The sequence below is a fragment of the Anser anser genome (assembly GCF_964211835.1).
Source record: "Anser anser genome assembly, chromosome: 5".
NCBI classification, from domain to species: Eukaryota; Metazoa; Chordata; class Aves; order Anseriformes; family Anatidae; genus Anser; species Anser anser.
Window position 1 is genome coordinate 29,426,438 of NC_139725.1, and position 20,826 is coordinate 29,447,263.

At 43.0% G+C, this 20,826-nt stretch overlaps 1 protein-coding gene across 6 annotated transcripts in view; it reads left to right on the plus strand.

Annotated features, from left to right (window-relative positions):
* RAD51B (RAD51 paralog B) overlaps positions 1 to 20,826 on the plus strand; it is a 382,679-nt gene that overhangs the window by 318,742 nt on the left and 43,111 nt on the right. The window contains exon 11 of one of the 6 annotated variants that reach the window (XR_014584708.1): positions 1,935 to 2,045. The exons of the other annotated variants lie outside the window; for them this stretch is intronic. The gene's annotated coding sequence lies outside the window, so the exon portion shown is untranslated. The remainder of the gene's footprint in view (positions 1 to 1,934; positions 2,046 to 20,826) is intronic. 6 annotated transcript variants of the gene reach the window in all.

The window sequence follows — 20,826 nt, forward strand, 5'->3', positions numbered from 1 at the left end:
CCAGCAAGTAGCCGAAAGTCTGTCTGATCAGCTGGAAGCCAATGAATCTACTGTCAAAGGTCTAGCAGAAATTCATTCCTCTGCTCAAATAGCTTTCTGGTTTTTTTATTGTTCGCTTGCTGATGCAAAATCTTTTTAAACTTCAATTCTGAGTATAATGCATACTAAATGTAGGCAGTGCAGCCTTGTGTGAACAACTGTTAGAATTCATCATGAACTTACTTCAGTAGTTATGAAATTAAAAGGGTAACTGAAGTTGTGCATGAAGTGCAAATAGGCAGAAAACAGCTGTTTGTGATAGCAATGAAGCAGGTAAAGAAGCTCAGTTCATGTGCGGATTAGGTTAATTTCTGAGCAAGAGGCTGTTGCAGGTTGGAGTATATCAGAAAGAGCAACCAGCAATTTATAAGATAAAACAATTTGTATACACACTCATATTTAAGCCTGCTTCATTCCAACAAGCTCTAAAGCCATAATGTGCCCTTTTGTCAATAAGTACGTTCCCAGGCTGACCCACTGAACACTCTACTGAATTAAGTGACAGACTCTTTTGTGCATCCCTTCTTGAGAGGCAAATGGATGCAAGTTATATTATTCTACTGCTGAAACCCATTTTCCAATCAATTTATTATATAAAGTGCAGTGCTTCTCACTGAGGCACATTTTGACTCTGCCTCAGATAGTAAACAGACAATTCTTAAGCCTTCCTAGTATATGTGGTGTCAAAAACCAGATTTCACTCTGAAGCTTTTAACATTGCGAAGTAATTGTAGAGTTGAAAAAAAAAAATCTGGCAGGGAGACCAGCTTTTACAAAAGAGAATCCGTTCCACTGACATCTTCACAGAGCTGTCCAGTGGTATGCTTAGTCATGTGCCTCCGTGTCATGCAAACACACTGCATTCATTTGTGCTATACCATTGCGTCCTAAAGCAGATGCACGTAGTCTCACTATAACCCTCAGATCATGTGTCCTCTCTTTTTCCTTCCTCTGTCACATGCACAAACACGGCCTATGGGGTCTATGTGTGCAACACTGAAGGGAAACAGATGACACATGGTGTGAGGGTTACAGTGCTTCTAAAATTGATGATCAGCATTTTATCAGTGTCAGGGACTCAAAGATTAAGAAGCAAAAGAAGTGATCTGGAACTAAGGAGTTCAGTTGTTACAACCCAAGGCTGAGAAAGACCTCTGTCCTGAAAGGAGATTAAAATGTTTTCCTTCTGTCTATGCTACTTGCTGGCAAGACATGCTCTAACATGAACTCATGTTAGTACTTCTCTCAGTAGCACAATGTCCTCCAGGGAAACATAAAGTCAATGTCGTCATTGATTCTGATCTGTAAACTGTATCTATATTAACGAGTGCCATTCCTATAAACTGACCAGGCTGTTGTAACGATATTTCATTATCTTACTGACAGCTTGAGGCAGCATCTTGTATCAAGGAATGTGTTCAGCAAGTATCAAAAGGAATTAGCACAAGCACAACTCATGCAGGATCTATGAGACCAGCTTGCTCTCATAAAGTAGAATATCTCCTTGTGATCTCTTTTTCCCCTCTGCCTAATCTGGTAACAAAGCAAATTGCACCGAACTCCAGCAAGCACTGCACACCTGGGAGAGGAGTTCTCCATACAAAAGCCATTCAGTCACCAAGAGTTCAGTGACGTGACCTTTCTCAGGGCAGCTTGCAAAGCGATTGGCACTCCTGGAATTGTGATGTTGACAACATCTGGAGTTCAGTTGTCTCCGGCAAAAGCCCAGATGTTTTGCTTCTGCTGATCACAAACTTCTCTCCATGTTCACTGTTCTAATTTCTGTTTAAAGTTGGATTCAGCCAAGAAATGAACATAAATTTGCTTGGAAACTGTCCCAAAGAATCTGCCATCTGAACTTCAGAATGTTTTGCTGTTTTGCTTGCTCTTGACAGGCTCTGAAATCTATCCAGCTCTCTAGTTGGGATGGAATTTCTTTCGCATCTTTTCCATTGGCCCAAGCGGTGTGAGGACCATCTTAGTTGTATGTAGTAGCAAGGAACAAGGTAAGGCAAGATGCTCTCTTGGTGTTCCTTCCTGCTACCACAACACGGAAAGAGCAGTCAGCCATCTACACTCCCAAATTATGCTGACCTTAGACTCTATTTTGGTCTCTTTTGGCTATTACAGAATAAACCAAAGGAAATGTAAGAAGGTAGGGATAATGATGCAGAGTAGCCTCAAGATTGCAGACCCTTCTAACCACCTTTGTTCACCAGTTGATTTGTTTTTCCACAACTTGTGCTGCAGCTCGTATACACTGATAGGCTCCTGCAGACAGAATAGAGTGTTAACAAGTCAATAGGGTAAGAGTTCACATTCATTTTTCATTTGCTGTGCAAGCCCTTTACCCTTAGCTATTCTGGCAGGGCAGAGTTTCTGGACCAACAGTTTCTGGACTGTTTCAGGGTTGAGGAATCCCAAGACTGGCACATGAAACTAAACTGGGAAAAGGAGAAATGGCCAAAGTACTTGTGCTCTCCAGCAAACCTCTGCAGTAGGCTGTAGGACAAGTTTGCTGGGAACTGGGAGAGAGAATGGGGAGCAGGAGGCCTGGTGCAGTGCTGAGCGCAGCCCTGACTGCACAGCGGCGCTGGTGTTGGTGCAGTCCTGTCCCTCTGTGCTCTGCCCTCCCATGCCCGGCACGATGCTGGCCGCATGTGAAACTCCTGCTGACTCACACCCATGGCCTGGCACAGTCTGGGCTTCGCTTGAGTTCAGTTCTCTGTGCTGACAGAGCAGTCATGTGCGGGTACAAAACTCTCCCTGCGAAGTGTCCCGGTCTCCTGCTGTCCTACCTCTGCATGCATGACCACTCCACAGCTGTTAAAGGCATTGCTGGCCCACCTACTGCTAGCTCCCTCCCAGTATGGCCCACTTTAAAAATGAGTTGGAGTACCCTGGACTGGGAAGGGTGCTGTGGGAAAGCAACACGGCGGCTTCAGATAAGCACTGCAGAAACCAGCTCCAAAGGAGGGTACAAGAGGGTGGCGAAGGCAAGCCTACAGCCTGCCTCTGGGCTGGCAGCTGCAGCAGGCAGCTGTTTGGCCAGTGCTGAGAGTGCAGAGATAAGGGACGGCTGAGGAGCTAAAAAGGCTTCCAGGGAAGACGGGCTGGTGAGAGAAGGGGGAAGGGGAGGGGCAGTTGTGAGTCCTCTTGTGCACAAAATTTCCAGAGCCTCAGTAAGCCCCAGGGAACCACAGGCCTATGCATGGGATGCTTATTTTTTTTTTTAGATCTGTTTTAGTTTAGATGTTTGGGATCTGAATAGGTTGTGATTTATCCTAAAATGGGTGTATGGTGACAGGATATAACTTGTCACAGCAAACTGAACTGCAGGGAATGATCATAATTCAACTCTCAAATTCAGCTTAAAATTCAGCCTGATGGCAAGGGAGTCTTACAGTCATATCCAGAGACAAGAAGTTGTTTGCTGTGAGTTATTAAGAGATTTGAGACGTGAGAAAGTACCAAAATAGCTCAGACATGCACCTTTATGTGTCATGCTTACACAGATCTTACTGGTCCCTGCTAGCAGGCCTTTCTTCCATTTAATTTTATCTCGTTACCCATAGATACACCGCTTGTGCATTTATTTTGTTAATGAAATGTTGGCTCTATTGAAATATCCACTCTGTAGGGGTTGCCAGGACATATAAAAAAGAACAGCCATAAACTATGTTCATTATTAGTGCAGTGCAATGCCAGGTCCAGTACTGATTCCATGAAGTAGGAAAGGGAGAACAGAACTTAACATGTCCCTGACCTGTCCAGAGGGACAAAACAGAGAGCTTTTATTTGTTTCTACAGTGACTCAGTCTGTAGTAACTGGGTTAAAGTCCACTTAGAAACGAATAGAACAAAAGGCCTCCTGTTAGTGCTGGACATTTTCCCTCTTCAGATATCACCAAAAGGATTTTTTAAAAAAAAGCCCTCCAGCAGAATGCAGGAAACCACAAGCTTATGGGAATGTAGCAGCACTTTGGAAAGGAAAACACTGCCTCAGACTTTCATCTGCAGGGCTTGCTTTTTTTTTTTTTTCTCCCCCTTTTTTTTTCTTTTTTCTTCCTTCTTTTCATCTCCTCACAGCTAAAAGCATTAGCCAGGTCAACTCAGAGCCTGGAGAAAACACTGGTGGGGAGAGGAGTTAGGTTGCAGGAGGTCATTGCCAGATCCCAGGCAGAGAAGAAAAAAAATGGAGTGTGCAGGTCACCATGGTCTGCAAGGGGGCTCCAGCACAGAAAGTGCTGTGGTGCAACAAGGTCCTGCAACTTTCAGTCACACACTTACTTGCCAGGCTGAGGGTCTTACTGGGGTCAGAACCCTGGATCCTAGAGACCATACCACAGGGCAAAAAGGGCATTTGCATATTTTTTGGTACATCTAATTTTTTTATTATTTTTTTTTAATGTAGCTTAGTGACATCTAAGTAACAAATTACATAATGTTCTGTAAGATATAAAAAGTATCTGAAATGCTTTCTCCCTTCCACACTAAGCATTGTCATGGCATGCCTGTATTTTCATTGTAAAACAAACATTTTCATGCAAGCATTCACAAAGTTTCATTAATTTTCACTTCAACATTTTCCTAAGGAAATTGACCTGATAGTAACAGATAAAGCATATTGGAATATGTTTTGTATATGAGAATACTTTGTTTTGTTTTCCAAAATTTCCCTTTCCCTTCTCAAAAGGAACAAACAAACAAAAAAATCAACCCCAAACCCGTCAAAATTTGCAGCTATCTAAAATGAAATGAGGTTAAATGTTACTTCTTACCTATAGGTTTAGCTGTTCTTGTGATCCCAGTTTGTGGCAAAGGATATGTTACTTGCTTTTTGTCAGGTGAGTTTTATGCTCCCCTAAATCAGTGAAATGGCTTGGTGAATGGCCTAATGAGCAATGTTTTGGGTGTAAGAGAGGAATGGGAATGCATAGCCAGAGCTGGACCACATAAGCCGACAGTTAGTTTAATTTAGACTGCTGCAGAGCCATAATCTCAAGTGGTAAGCTTTTGAGTGACTTGACCAAGACCACATAGCACATAAGTAGTTGCTTTATTTAGTTAGATGACTGATTCTGTACTCAGAGAAGTTTAAGCCTTTTGTGTGTTCAAAATAAATAGGTAAAGAGACTAGACCTTGCCATGCCTCTTTTGCTGAGGACTGATGACACCATGCAGAAAATTCAGTCTTTAAACAAGATCTCCATCTGTAAGACTAAGTGATTCAGTTACTTTTAGTAGTTGGTATTGTGATATATACAGCATCTCCTCTCTAGGCAGCTTGGGACACTTTCCATTTTAGCCTGTGATGATAATCAAAAATCAGTTTTCACTCACATGAATTGAGTTATTCCAGTTCCTAGTGGACAAATTATCAAATTATCTTTGGTGAAATCTCTAAATTTGGTTTCTGTAACAGCATTTTTGTAAAAATAATCAAATTCTAATCTCATTCTGTCATCTTATCTGAAGTCTCCTGCCTTAGCCTTCTCCAGGCTGAACTCAAATTGTTTGTTTTAGGACCATTTTAGGGTCCTTCCACTGGACTTTTCTTTAGTTTGCCAGTGTCTCTCTTGTACTCTGTGGCTTAAAACTGGACACAATATTCTGCTATTTGTTAACTAGCACATGCTTAAATGCTATTTTGTCCTTAGTGTGATCACAGCTAGTCACATTTGAAAGCACATTTTAAAACCCTGTCCAGACCTAGAAAATTAGGCCTGACTAGCCAAGGTGTTTTAAAACCCAGTAAAACCCAGCTGAGACTACTTACACTGAAAAATTCCAACATCTGACACCGTGTGTTAAGTAACACACGGGTGGGCACTCAGAGAAGTTAAGAAGGGTGGCTGTTCCTACCTGAAAAGTTTTAAGTCTGGATCATAGGAGTTAGCTGCCTTCAGCCATAATTTTAAATGTAGCCATTATGTTTAGCATCATATCTGTAAACAGATGTTTTAACACAAAACCATCTTCTAGTGTAAATGTGCTGACTTGGAACATGATTGGTAGCTAGTGTAGTTTGTTACATGATGAGCTTTGATCTCATCCTTACGCATCAACCGGCCAGATGGAAATGGAAACGCGCTGCTGGCTCGTAAGGGAGAAGGTTTGCATGGCTCTGGTAATGATGGATAAGCGGAGCATGTCAGTCTCCGTGGTGTCACTGTAAAAGCATTGCATTGCCACATACAGAAAGGCACATTCATTGCTTTTTAAGGTCCAAACCATCCCTGATAACCAGCATTGCCAAACAGTGCTCATAGGGAATGGGGAATGGAGAACATTCCCTGCAATTTGTTTGAGTTCAGAGCTTCTAACTCCACCTTTCTGAGCCTCGAGAGAGAAGCATTTTTCCTCTGCTCCATCTGGTACGGTGCTCTGGAAAACTTCAGCTTGGCCCACGCCCTCCTCAGCCCCTGAACTTTGTAATTTTTCAGCTGCCAGAATCACTAACTGCCCAGTTTTATGTAACTCCAAATATCTGCAGTAGAGCTGGAGTATACACACATGGAGGAAGTTTTGTGGCTTTTAAACTATGCCCAGAAATTTGCCTTGACTTTTTTTTTGGTGGGAGGGGGAGGAGGAGGAATGTAGTGAGGGTATACACAGGACTTTTCAAAATAGACCGGAAATTTTGCCTGCTGGGAGGATAGGTGTAGGCTTGGTGTTGAAATCCCCCATTTTTTGGAAGGGGCCCAAAACACGTTTCTTTTTTTTGTTTGTTTTGTTTTGTTTCATTTTGTTTTGTTTGATTTGTTGTTTTTGTTTGGTTTTTGGGTTTTGTTGTTTTGTTTTGCTGTTATATTTGATAAGTGTAAATACCTCATTAATAATTTTGAGAGATTTTCAGTTCTTCGTGCCTGTTGCTCTAGGGGACCAAATCTAACTTACAACAACTATTGCCAGTGTTTGTACAGCCAAAAGGGACCAGTGGTTTTCCCCTGCCCCAGCTAACAGCTTCCCAGATGAATATGCTGTGCTTGGGCTTCTGCAGCCAAACAAAGCAAATGGCCATGCAGCTCTTGCGGCACTCGGAGCTTTATATTCCAGTCCCACAATAAAAATGGCAACCACTCCGAGAAGTCAGGCGGGGCAGGGAGGCTGGCATTTCCAGGGCCCAAAACCCCTTTTTCCACATTCCCTTTCAAATTGTTTGCAAACTCCAAGTCAGTTTTTGTGTTGCCATTTCAAAATAAATATGTTGTGGTGGTTTGTGCGTTTGTGTGAAAGATAGCGAACTGGAAGAATGGGAGAATGAGGTTTAGCACTGTAATAACAAAACAGCAAACAGCCTATCAAGCCAGGGACAACCCTGCAATAAACTAGTGTATCCAGACCTGTAATCACAAGTGACCTAGCAATAACAAATCAGTGCATGCCTATGGGTGTGGGAGAGAGATGAGCATAAGTGAGACAGATGCATTCCCAGAAGAGTAAAGAGAAAGAGAACAGAAGAAATGAGGTGTGGAGGAGATAAACGGGAGTAGCGTGCACTTTGTGTGTGTTGTTTGTGCATATACAGCCTAAGTAGTTGAAGTTAAAACTTTCTTCCTGTTTCCTACAACATGCAAAATTACATGCTTCTGCCAAATGCTGAATCAGGAGCAAAAATCAGCATCAGCTCCTCTTGAAACCAAATTGAAACTGCATGCAAACAACAAACTTTTAGCACAGCATCCAAGTCAGAGTTGTTATCTGCAGGCCAGTTGTGCCAGTGGTCCGTAGTCAGAGGAGCCAAAGGTATGAGCCGCCACAGTCACAGGGGGACAAAACTAAATGAAGAGCAAAATGGAAGCTTACAGAAATAAGCTGTCAGTAAGGTTAGTTTTAAAGGGATGTGGTTAACGATAAATATCAAACTGTGCACAGCAGAGCTATGTTAATGAATTGCAGTCTTTCCAGTGACAGAATCAGAGTCTTTACTCAAGTCAGATTGTAGATGTGGAGATCTGATGCTCTCGCCGTATAATTGAAAGGTACCCATCTTATCCTAGGTTGGAAGACTACCCTCTTGGATGTGCATAAAATAGTTAGGACAGCTGTGTCTCTCCCAGGGGTGGGGAGTGCCTAAAACAGCAAGAGACGAGTGGATGCACTTACAAGTGAAGGGATTCATGACTGTGTGTATCCTCCGTCAACAGGAGAGACAGATGTGTTAATGCAAACAGAATTACTACCTCAGACTCCTTAGTGGGAATTTTTTTTTTTCTGAAACCCCTTTGGGACCCTGTTGATGCACAGCCTGTGTGCTGCAGGCTGAATTGGTTCCTGAGTGCACTTAGTATTCAGAAACATTAATAATTTAGGACTATCTGCCACAGCTTCATTTGGTGTGATTGGAGCTTCTGACCTCTGCAGGCTCTAATTCCCAAAAAAGAAAGGGACCAGGGGATGGGCACAGGGCTGTGGAACACCCTGTGTGTTGCGGTATGACCATGCACCCCAGGGTGAGCCTTCCAAAGGGGCCGAGTGTCTCATTAATGCTTGGCGAGGAAGTTATTTTACCAAAGTCCCACTTTCTTTTTTACCAGATGCCTTCACCATAATGCTTTCATGGAGTCAGAGAGGTTAGGGGTCTGAACAAAGTTGTTACTGCAGCACTCCTGCTCGCTTCTGGTCTTGAGGGGTCTCCAGCACATAACCAGAGCCCCTCACTCAGCGCTGTTGTATGCATCCAAAGCCAGTCGCAGGCTCAGAGGGCAGGAGTCCAGCCTCAGGAAGCTCCAACGGAGGTAAAAATGACACTGGAGTTCACAGCCAAGGTCAGGGACAAGAGAGCAGCCCATGTTTGAGGGAGGCCATAGATGGTTGTCAAGTTCAGACTGTGGAGAGCAGCAGAACGGTGCAAATGGATGTGTCTGTTTTTTTCTTTTCTTCTGGGACTGGCAGGAGAGGCTGCATAACTGAAGGCTAAGCATACACTGAACCTTGCGCGTTCCTGCCAGGGCACTGATCAAAGCTGGCCAGAGGCACTGGCTGTGTGGAAATGGACGGTGCCCTGTGTTGTCACAGTAAAGGCTTTTTTTCTCTGAAATCAAATTTGGACAGTGTGTTGGCATAGGACTCCTCCCCTCTCCACCTTGCCCAGGCCAGCTGGCTCAAGGCTCTAGAGCTTGGCAGATACATCTTGGGCTGGGTGCATATCAGCAGTGTCCTCCCTCTCTTGAAATTCTTTCTTTTACTTGAACTGCTGTTGACACAGTGGAGTTACTTGTGCAGAGGATGAGGAGGAGAACTGTAGAGAAAGAGGTCAAGAAGGGCAGCTTTGAGCACACATCCAGAGCTACTCCGAAGCAGGGGCTAGAATGACAGAAATGACAAGGGTGGCAGGCTTAGCTCATGGTGCTGACATGGAGCGGTGGGCCAGAGCCCTACCCTTTCCCTGAAATTGCGCAGGAGAGAAGGGGCCAGCACTCCTCATACCCTCCAGATGGGGATGGCAGTGAGATGACTGAGAGGTGGGTCTTGATGGGCACATTTTATTTGAGGCCAAAGTTGCCCCACATCCCCTGTGTCCAGGGAGAGGTGCCTGCAGTGCTTCCTCTCAACACTAAGGACAGCACACCAGGCGCCTTTGCAGCTCGCACCCAAAAGCTTTTGCCTTCACCAGCTGCCAAGTGGATAGAGCCAAAATCGACCTTGCTTCATGGTGCCAGCCCCAGCTCAGAGGATGTGCGTATATTTTTCTAAGCTACACAAATTAACACAGCAAATAGTCCCAGCATGGGAGGAAAAGGTAAAACACTGTGACCTCATTTCAACAAAATGCAGTAATTAAAAAGCATGGTGATTAAAAACATGCCAGCAAATATCTTTAGATCCTAAGTCACTCATGCCCAAAATAAGCAGTGCAATGTGCACATTTGGAGGAAAAGGTATTACTGAGTGTTTTCCTCTTTCAGCCTGTGCAGCTTCTGAGCAGCCAGTTTCTTTCAGCCTGTGCAGCTTCTCTGCAGCCAGTTTGCTTCTTTGTGCTGCCTCATCTGGGGTAAATTTCAGGGAGAAGGGGAAGATCTCTCTCTTTGGATGATAAAAATGATGAGGAAAAATCACAGTGAGGTTGGCTGCATTGGAATGAGGTTGTGTCCCAGCTTCTCATCTTGGAAATTAGCACTTTCATGGCCAGGACTTGTAGTATTTTAGGTTGAGAGATGGTATTTCAAAACTGCAGATAGCATATTGTTGTGAGATTTAGCAGCTGCCCTCAGAAAGGTGTTTTGTAAATTTCCTTTTTTATTCTCCTCTCCTTATTTTTGTTTGCTTTTTGATTCTCCTCCTGCTAAAGACAAAACAACAGATACAGACCTCTAACTTTTGGGAGAGTCAGATATACAGATTTTTAATTGGATACATACAGCATAATAATGGGTTAAATCAAAACACAAAATCAAACATCCCTGTTTTCTAAGAAAGTTTGGTTACAGATCCAAACATCATATCTAAATTAAATTCTTGTTTCCCCACTACTAGCCAGAAACCATGGTGAGATAAGTGATATCAGATGGGGGAAAAAAAAGAGGCTCAAATTTACGGCAGAAAAGTTCTCAGTGTTAATAGTGTATCTTTGGCTGCCCTGTCAAGGAAGGAAAAAGAAGAGGAATCTTTCTGTCTACTCCCATTTTACAACTGGCTAGGTACACTAACTTTTTAGCTTTCTTCTGAATGAGTAGACTTTTGCTGGAAACAGAGTATTGGCATGATCTGGTAACACAAACCCATGTTCCCTTCTGCCTGGCCTCTCCTACTGGGAAGATCAAACTAATTTTAGATTAAATGTTGCATCCCTTCTCTGTCTTGTGCTCAGTTATGAGCAACGGCTGGGTTGTGTAGGAACTGTAAGGAGGGCCTTGAGGTCTCACCGTGACCGAAGTCTCGGGCAGTTGTGGAAAACAGACTGTACAGCAGGGTGTATGTCAAGGCCAAACAAGCAGCCAGGTGAAAGGAATAGATGGCAGGGGAAACGGAGGCTGAATCTGCTATGTGTTTGGCCTGTGCAAACTTGTTCACAGCTGGGAAAATTCAGTTCCAGTGCTATTTGTGTTGAACTGAAAAGGAACATGAAAATCAGTGGCAGAGCAGGGACACGACCTTGCATCAGACTGGAGATAAATGAATACATCGGCGATTACTGTTTGAGGCCGGGTATGTGTATGGGGCGTTACGATCCCTCTGCCCTTCCTTCCCCCAGCACCTTCTCAGACTCACAGCAAGGCAGAAAGCAGAGGCAGGAGCGTAGCAGCCACCCTCACAAATGTACGTGGCGGTCTTTGTCGCCACTGTAGGCACACAAGACTGAGACCCAGAGTCACACGCTGGGCCTGGTTGTCCCTTGTGGCCATCGCCGAGGTGTGCGACTCCATTAACTTTGACAGATCTGCTCTGACTTCTGCTTAGGTGTGAAAGAGGAATTACGCTGAGTAAGTCGACAGCAGAGCTGAGGACACAGCTGAGGGCTTCTGAGGGCCTGGCAAAATTTTGCATTGCGGCTTTGCACTGTTTTGTATCTGTACTGGAAAAGGCACGCGCATGCCTTGCAGCGGGCAAAACCTTGACAGTGTTTTCACTTCCCTTGTACTACTTCAGCTGGAATCTCCTCACTCGTTATCTAAGTGCAACTTCTCGTTGCACAAGAAGCCACAAACGTGCTGAGGCACCGCTGTCGCAAACTGCACACAGCATGGCCACATCCGTGGGTACAGAGCGCGGGGCCCTCTCCTCCCCCCGCTCGCTGGTCCCGGCACAGACGCTGTCAGCTGGCTGTTACTCCAGGTTACCACGGGCCTGTTCCCTTGGTCTCCCAAAGTGCGGCTTAAGTTTCCAGCAGGAGGGCTTGAGGGACCCAGAAGCAGACCTTTCACCGGCTCCGGCGGCTCCAAGTTGTGCATGCCTGGCGCTGACCTTCCCTGCCCTTCGGCCTCTGCCCTTCCCTCTCGACCTTGCAGGATTATTCCTGCTGTGCCTGCTCCAGGAGATGGCCCCTCGGCTGCAGCTTTAGTGTCGAGGGTGACCGTGAGAGGAAAGCAGAAAATCCCCCTCTGGTGACTGGCTTTTGTTGAGGGCAGTAATCAATACCTCGCGCAGAGCTGAACTGCCGAGGCGAAGCACGTTAAGCCTCTGCCTGCTAACCTCCCCCAGGCTGCCATCATCCTCCCACAGCACACTTCTCTACCTCCAAAATATCAAATGGCATCTGTCCTGCTCTATTTTCTAGTTTCAACCTGAGGAGCAAGATGGGAGGCAGGGTTCTTGCTAGGGTTTACCCCTGCCCTGTCCTCCTTGGCTGGAAAAGCTGGCTGCAGCTAAAGGGATGATCCATTCCCCAGGCTCCTGCACTGTAGGCAGGGGTCATTTTGTGTTTGTTTGCTTTTCTGTGAACCCTGAAGCACTGGGCAGTGCTGAAGACTCTGTGGACATGATTTGTTTTTGCAAAGGCTCCCTCCCCTCTCCCAGAGAAGCAGGGCTTGTGGCCCCCACACCATTTTCAGGCCATGCCAGCCAGGGAGTGAGAAAGTAGGCCCGCAGATTGCATCAGAGCTATTTTTCTGGTCATGCTGGTTGGTTATAATGAGAAAATACTCCAAATTCCTAGTGAAAAATCCTTTCTTCCTTTCATTATTACTGGGCCAGACAAGCTAAGCTAGCACCGCTGCACTGGATGACGGCTGACAACAGTGCCAGGATGGGAAGTAGGACTCCCGAATCCCCATCCCAGCTTTGTTCTTCGGCATTTTATATAAACCTGAAAATCACTTAACTTGCTGTACATTCTGTCCCAGTGAACGTATCTGGGCATGAAACAGGATCCATGATATAAACCCAAATGTTGTTTAAGCTCAGCTGGCTAATGTGAGTAAAAAGATCCTTCAGCAAAAGAGCCTGAAATGCAAAGTGGTAGGACTTTCTCAGACTTGATTTCTGAGCAAAGCTGAATTCAGATGCCGCAGCACATACCTTAAAAATGTGCTTCATTTTTTGGATTTCTGTACCTCATCTGTTGCAGAAATTTAACACATCTTTTTGGACAGTAGGTTGGATCCAAAACTGATAAAGACTTTAAATTCCAGGTGCCTTGCCTCATCACTGAGGCATAAACTGTGAGATGTGGCTGCAGGTAGCCAGCAATGCAAGTTGTTGTGGAGAATGTATCAATTAAATCTTATTGCTGGACTGGGAAATGTAATTAATTAACTAATTTTTATGGGTTTTCAACTGCAAAACCTAGTCTATGCTCAATGGTTGACAAGGACAAGAAGTTTGGGAACCCAAGATTTGTGTCTATGCTATATTGTTAGTCTCTGTCCTGATATTTGGAGTTAACCTTAGATTCCTTTCCTGTATGTTTCCCATTTCCCCTTTTATTTTCATTTATGTTTCAAATCACAAATTTGCCATGCTTTTCTTTAGTCTTTAACTATTTTAGAAACATTCATTAACCTCGTAGTAGTCCTTGTAGGTAAGTATATGTGATTTTAAAATACAGTCTTTTACAGGTGGGGAAACTGAGATACAGAGTATTAAACAATAAAATAATGAATTCAAAACCATGCACAAACTGTTAAATATCTTTCCTTGTTGGTCTGTATTTTATATGTGAATATCACAGAAACTTCTCTGAGCATTCTTTAAATGAAAAATGGTAACTGTGTGACTGTGGGCAAGGAGCAGCTAGTGAACATAGACACTTTAGAGGAAATCCATGGAAATTCCAGGTTCTCTTCATATCTCCAGAAGGCCTGAAGGCCATGTTTTATATAGCAGTATTTCCATTAGTTTTTGAAATAGTTTTGAGATATTTCTAAACGTCTTGATTGGAAAAGGTGATGCTGAAGGTTGAAGCCCTGCTGACCTCTATAAAGGTATGAGAATTTCATGGAAAAAATTCCTACTCCTCTTTCTTTTGGTGCTCATGTAGCCCCTATCCATGTAGTATCTGAGCATCTCGTATGTATTTAAAAATAGAAATAACAATAACAAACCCTCTGTCTCTCTCTTCCTTCCCAGCCTGTAAGCGAAATAACTAGATTTGTTCAAAGGACATTTTCCTTGTGGGTTCTAAATATTTAGCTGTGGTTTTGCACAGTTTATCTACTGTTCCATTACTCCACTGAGAGGGGGAAAAAAGATGCCATTTCCATTATTTTGTAGGACTCAGAAAGCCACAGTGTTATGTGTTCCCTCTACTGGTTCCCATGCAGAGTTTAACCAATGCCATTCCCAGTGCTGTATATTCATTACTTAATTGGTGCACAACCAGGGATGTTTTGACAGGATTAGGTGTTTTGTAAGCCATGTGTGATGGAAAGCCGTGTTAAAGGAAAACTGCTATATATGTTAATTTCAGCTATTTACAATATATGTAACTTGATAAAGTAATGTTACATTAAGGAGGGCCATTTTTCTCAGTTTTGTCTATTTTTCTGGCCTTTATCATCTCAATATGAAACACACTTTTAATAATCAGCTTGATTTCTCATTCAAATTTCTGCTTTCTCCTTTGTGAAAGGAGAAACAGTGTGTACAGCTCCATGTTTTCCATGTTAATTCTTGTTTTAAAAGCACTGTACAGGAGAGCAAAGGAGTTTCCTGAAGACACTGAGATTTATGGCCACTGGTAGACCTTTTCCTAAGGCAGTTCTGAAAATCCATCCCTTTCTCTTGTCAAATTTCTCACATTCATCTCCCTGAAAAGATCTGAAGGCCCTGAACTAAACTAGGTAATCTGTACAGTCAGCTGTGCTGGGTGAGTTGTTTTTGTTATTCGGTAAGCAAAACACTGCATGGGACATGTACTCTAACCTCTTCAAATCCTCCCAAATGCAGTGAATACTGAAAGTAAAGTTTGGGGCCATAAAGGTGAAGATCATGCTGTGTCCCAGTCCTCAGAGTTGGACACTCACATTTCCATCACCTCGGACATTCAAATGGGACCACGTTCCTTAAGGGTCACCAGCTAGATCAGCTTTTTTTGGCTGTCATATTTGTTTGTGTATCCTGCATCAGGGAGGCATGCAGACAGACCTTGACGTTTTGTGTCACTGTGGCAGCAGTCTGTTCTTTCGATACAGCGTGATAATTGCTAGCGTGTCTAAAATTTCACCTCCTCTGCCAACATTACCTCTATCTTTTCTTGTGTTTGACTAAGCAGCAGGGTTTTTCTTCACCTTTAATTTGAGCTGAAGAATTCAGTTGGCTGGGAAATAGTGCTATCAGTTTTGAAGTGAAGGCAGTATAGAGTCAGGCATCATAAATGCTTTCCTGGCATCCAAGGGTGCTGTGTCTCACACATTTATACATGTCTAATGGTATGGGGAAGATAACTGAGCCATGTGGGCCTCTGTGGTTGCAGAAGTGTCTCGCCTATCATGACCCTTTTGGAGGAGAAGGAATGTGAGACAAGTCTTAAGTCTTTTACATTCACATACAAAAGAGTGTTAAACTGAGACAGCAGCATCTTGTGATCATTAGAGCTAAAGGCTGCTGAGAAGTCCTATAATCTGTAGTTCCTGCCCCTTTCCTCATGATTTAAGACAAATTTCCATAACAGAAAATATTTCTCTTTCCGAACTGTCAAATTATTTCCAAGTTACACAATCTAGCAGTAGAAAAAGTAATTAAGAATAATACACAGTTCCAGAAACAGGACACACATACTTGTCTGAATGTATCATCTGCAGTGCATTTAATGAAACATCTGACTTTCCCATAAGAACCTCCGTGATGCTTCCAGTTCCTTTTTACCATTAGAAAAGTAGCATGCTCTTCTGCCTTCCAAAGAACAATCTCACAACTAATAATAGCTTTAAAGAGCTATCAGTGTTTAGGTGGAAACTTCAAGAAGTACTTTCCTTTTGTAAGTTAGTTCTGAGAAAATATCAAATTTTCTATCATTCTTTACTAAAAATAGAGTTACTTTGGGAACAGGATATCTGCTTCTTTCTGTCTGTGTCTTTTGGTTAACCTGCCTGTGGCATCTAATCATCTGATTTCTGGTTTGGGAGATGATTCTCCTTTTTCTTTGCAAACTTAAGCATGTACAAATATCCATCAAGAGTCTGCCAGCTCATGTGTACAAAACCACCTGACTACACCCATCACTGTTCTCTGAAATCCTTTACATACCCCCATCCATGTTGAGACATATTCTGAAATCAGTCCAAGTATGGTAAGAACCTCCGAAAGACTTACCGAGGCTTAGGCCAGTGCCTTTATTCCAGCCCACTCCTCACTCATCATGTGCCAGTCCTCTTTGCCCATGCGGTACACTTTTTCACTGTTGCAATAACCTTCACCTTCCTCTACTTTCCTTCTTCCTTTCTGTCTGTTCACCTGATTCCAGACACCAGCCCTAAACACTTCCTTTCCACCTGCAAGGCAAACTCTGCTTTTGGAATATGAGAATATGAATTCATACTTGCAGTATGAGAGCAGGAACCCAGAACTCCTAAATTCTAATCCTACCTCTGACACCAAAACATCGGGCAAGGCGCTTTAGCTTTCATCCCCTGATTATTTCCCTGGGTGGCTAAGCGGGAAAATAATTCCTAGTTGAATGCTCTGCAGAGGTTCTGTGGGCTTAATTAGATATTGGTCTATGAGTTAGCAACATTAAAATTACAGGCAACAGTTTAAGTGCTGAAGATTTTAACCATAATCATCTCTTTCAGTGTCTCTCATTCTTTTAACTTAATTAACAGAAGTTAGTCTTTTAACTTTATAACTTAATAGCTTTACAGCTTTGAGTCTATGAAACATACCATAGCAGATCTTCTGAAAATGTAATTGTGTATTATTGTAATTATGGCTAAGAAATGTACTTTGTGCATTAGTAGAACAGGAAAGTAAGGCTGTTTTGCCTTTCTCAACTACTTGGCATGAAAACATCCAAAACCCTGCAAATTTAGGCCTTGGTTCTGCACCACATCTGTATACCACGCACTATACAAATGAGAGGTGATTTTGCCTGAATGCTTTGAGCTCTGCCTCATTATAGACAACACTTTTTAGCAATAGATCTTGAAGAGCTTCACCAAGAAGGGTACATACAATTATTGTTCTTTTACAGTGGAAACTACAAAATGCAGTGTATGTAGAAAGTGGCATTAGCCAACTTTCTTTCTTTTTTTTTTCAACAAGGTCCTGGCTCCCTTCCCCCCAGTCTAACAAGTGGGGGCTGTAAGAGCAGTCTCTGCAGCCTTCATTTTACAATATGGAGAGTGGATTATGGTGGTCCTTGAAGTAAACCTTTTTATAATTACTGCTTAAATCAAGATAAATGCATAAGACTATGGCATGAGTGAGGACTGAAGAAGCTTTGTAATTCATGTTTAATTGCTTCTTTTGTTTTAGCAACATAGATAAGATTACTTCTAACACATACATCCAAACCCAGTTGGCCACAGCACATGTTCCATGACTGAAGTTGCACAAACATATGAAATGGCAGAAATGTGTGTCTTTTTAGGATTTATAAATGGTACAGGACTGAAAGGGTTAAGAAAAACCTTCTGCATATACCTGGTATATAAAACTGTCATGTAATCAAATGAGAGGAATGCACTCCACTGTGTACATTAGCAAACACTCCATGCAAGCTGGCTGGCTGAGGCTCAGGGTTTTCAGTGCTGCCCTTGCACTACAAAGCCCTTCTTTGTTCTCTCAGCTCTGTTTTAAATATCTGATGACTATTCCACACCGTGTCAGTGCCAAATCCCCAGCTTCACTGCAGACTCTTTACAACAGCACATTGTGGGCAGATCGGATGGGGATGGGCTGGCAGAGTGTGGGTATCTCCCCTTTCTTTGCTTCTCAGGCAGGTCCTCGCACCAGCTCTGCCATCTCCCTGTAATTTCTGTAGCCCCTTGTGCAGCCACCTGGATAGTTTTCAAAGCCAGAAGGAGTGACTTCGGAGTGCAGAAATTGAACTTGGATCCTGACATGGCAACTGCACTCTGTGAGTGTGCATCAGGATGGGTGTAGTCAAGGTTCAGCCAAGGAAGGGCAAATGAATCAAAGAGTGTTCTTGCAACAAATATTTTTGTTGAAACTTGTTGTGCCTATACTGTTGTTGGCTGGATCTTGCCTGAGCTTGCTAGCCAAGTGGGATTGGGCTTTGAAATAAAATTAGATGAAAGATTTCCTATGAACATGCATACAGAAAGTCAGGAAGTGATGCTGATGACTCAGGAGACGGTGATGTTCCTTCTTGATTTGGAGTTAAGTACTTCCCTGGAAGGATTTTAGCACAGCAACACACATCTCATCCTCTGTTAGATGAGATGTTAAACTGGGGTCTCATCTCCTCATACTCATTAAGGAAATTTTATTTAGAAAGGTGATGTTCTAGCTTTCCATACAAGACAATCCTGTGGGATTGCCTTAACTGCTATATTGGTGTCCATTCTGCACAAAAGGTGGTTTTTTTTGTTTGTTTTTTGTTTTTTTTTTTTAAATTTATTTTCATTCCAGGAAAAAAAGAGGGGGAAAAAAAAAAAGTAGCTTTTGTACATGGAGATTTACAATACAAATATGGCATCTTCTTTTTGGTCCTAAACCTACTAACTCTTCATGAAGTGCACTTCTGTTTTTCAGGATAAACATAGAGTTAATGTTGTTTCCTGCAGTGCTTCAGGATTTCTGTGCATTGGCAGTAGGGTAGGAGATAAACAGTAAGCTTTCTGAGTTAGGAGAAGATTTTATTCAATATTATTTCAGTGGTGCTGCCCACTTTTGGCAATTAATGTGAAAGAAACTAAACTGCTCGGTTTCCCATTCTGTTCCTTGTTTCCCTTCCTGAAGCTCCTTGGCATCCAGTTCTGGTGTGCTGGAAACTCAGCCGTGCAGTGGGTGGCTGCAGTGCCTTCTAAAATAAACAAACCTGTTTTCATTCAAATGTCTTCATTTCACATGCAAATATTTCGTGGTAGACTCAGTAAGAAACCTTTTTCTAAAGTAAAACCTATTTATTAAGGGCCACTTGAAGATGCATTGTAATGCTTTTGCTTAATCATTTAAAATCCATGAAAGCTAAAATCACTGAAAGTAAGGTTTACAGCACTGTGGAAGCGGTGCAAGGCCATATTCTCCATTATAGTTCTTTGGCTTAAATAGTTTAATTCAGTGCACACTGTGTACAACGATGAGAATCCGAGAGGGGACTTGCAATGGCTGCTTATGCTATGCAAAGGGCAGTCACTCCTGTCTTGGCCGTGTTTGCTTCACTGGTACAAGACTGAGGGCTTTACAAACAGGAATGAATTTCTTGGTGGTAAAGTATTCATACATGATAAGGAGGTGTTGTTGTCATTTTACTCAGAAAGGATATAGCAAAAGTCAAAGAACTCTCTTAGTGGTATATAAAAGTCTGTACCAGAGTCAGAAATTGATGCCACTTGTCATATGATCCAGTTCAATGCCTGATTCATTAAGCCATTGGTTCTCATGTTGTATAGCACCTCCCATCACATATGCAGTCCCAGGAAAGTTCACAGATGAGATCCCGTCCCATTAAGCAGACAGTAATCGGCCAGCGAGTGCCTCATTTTTTAACACAGTGGCAGGGGCTATGAACAGGCTACATGTCCATTTTAAAAAAGAAGAAAATGCCATGAGAAATTTTTATGATCCCCCAGAGTTTGGTGGAAACCAGGTTAATGATTACTGTTTTCCCAAAGATGAATCAGCTAGCCTTATTGTGATACTTTTAAGAGATTCCTGCTTCCTCTCTTTGCCCCAGCCTCTTCACTGTCACTATATAAACCTATACCCTTAGGTGACTCCCTGCAATTACAGAAAGTCAGTTTTTTGAGAGGCAAAGCTAAAACCAGTACCCTACCTTGCAGGTAGGTGCCCGTGTCCTTTGGTGCAGGCTGCCAGGAAAAAAGGTAAAGTCAGAATTGGAAGGACTTGGGAAATGCTCCAGCTGTAAAATGCTCTAAATGTACAATTATTTGTTTCTCTTAAGAAGCAAGTTGCTCTCAGGGGGAGGGCTGCAGCTGGCATGTACCAAGGGAATCTACAAAGACCTGCACCAAAAAGAAGCAGTTAGACTAAGTAAAAAGAAGGCTGTGTGTTAGGGGTTAGTATATTTTTTTTAGGAATGACCAAAGTAGGCTGTTTTCCTGGCAGTCATTGTTTGGTGGAGCTGAAAGAATGAGCCAGGTATTATGCCATTAATCGAGATGGGACATTTGGGAGAAATTAGAGATTTGCTCACTCCCAAAATACTGCTGTTGGGCCTTAACTCAAAAGTAGGGAGTTCAGCAGAGCCATAGCCACCGGTATCCTTGATTCAAGGAAATTCATGCAGAAGGTCTCTTCGTACTGTGTGCAGGTCCTGTTTTCTGTCAGGCAGGTTGAATGTCGTGTGGGTTTAGTTTCCCTCTCTGATTTGGTTGTGTGTGCAAACAGCTTCTTGTTGCCATTCACGAGAAGATGCATCTTGATGAAATACAGCTGTATCTGTCCAGCTGCCATGCTCATCTACTGTCATCTGCTTCACTCCAAACCAGAACCTCCCACTTTGCTTTCAGTTTCCATAACTTTCCCTACCACAGTGACAGACACCCTTCTAACTACGTATCTCGGCTTCCAAACTTTCTGGCACTCAACTGCTCTGGCTTTTCTGTGAGCTGCTAAATCTTTGGGCCCCGTTCTTCAGTCCTGTGAGCTCCCACATGAGTCAGTCATTGCATAGCATGGGCACAGCCAGGGTCACTCTTGGCTTTTCTCCAAGCACAGCTGAGCGCAGATCTTTTATAAACTAATGGAAGTTGAACTGTG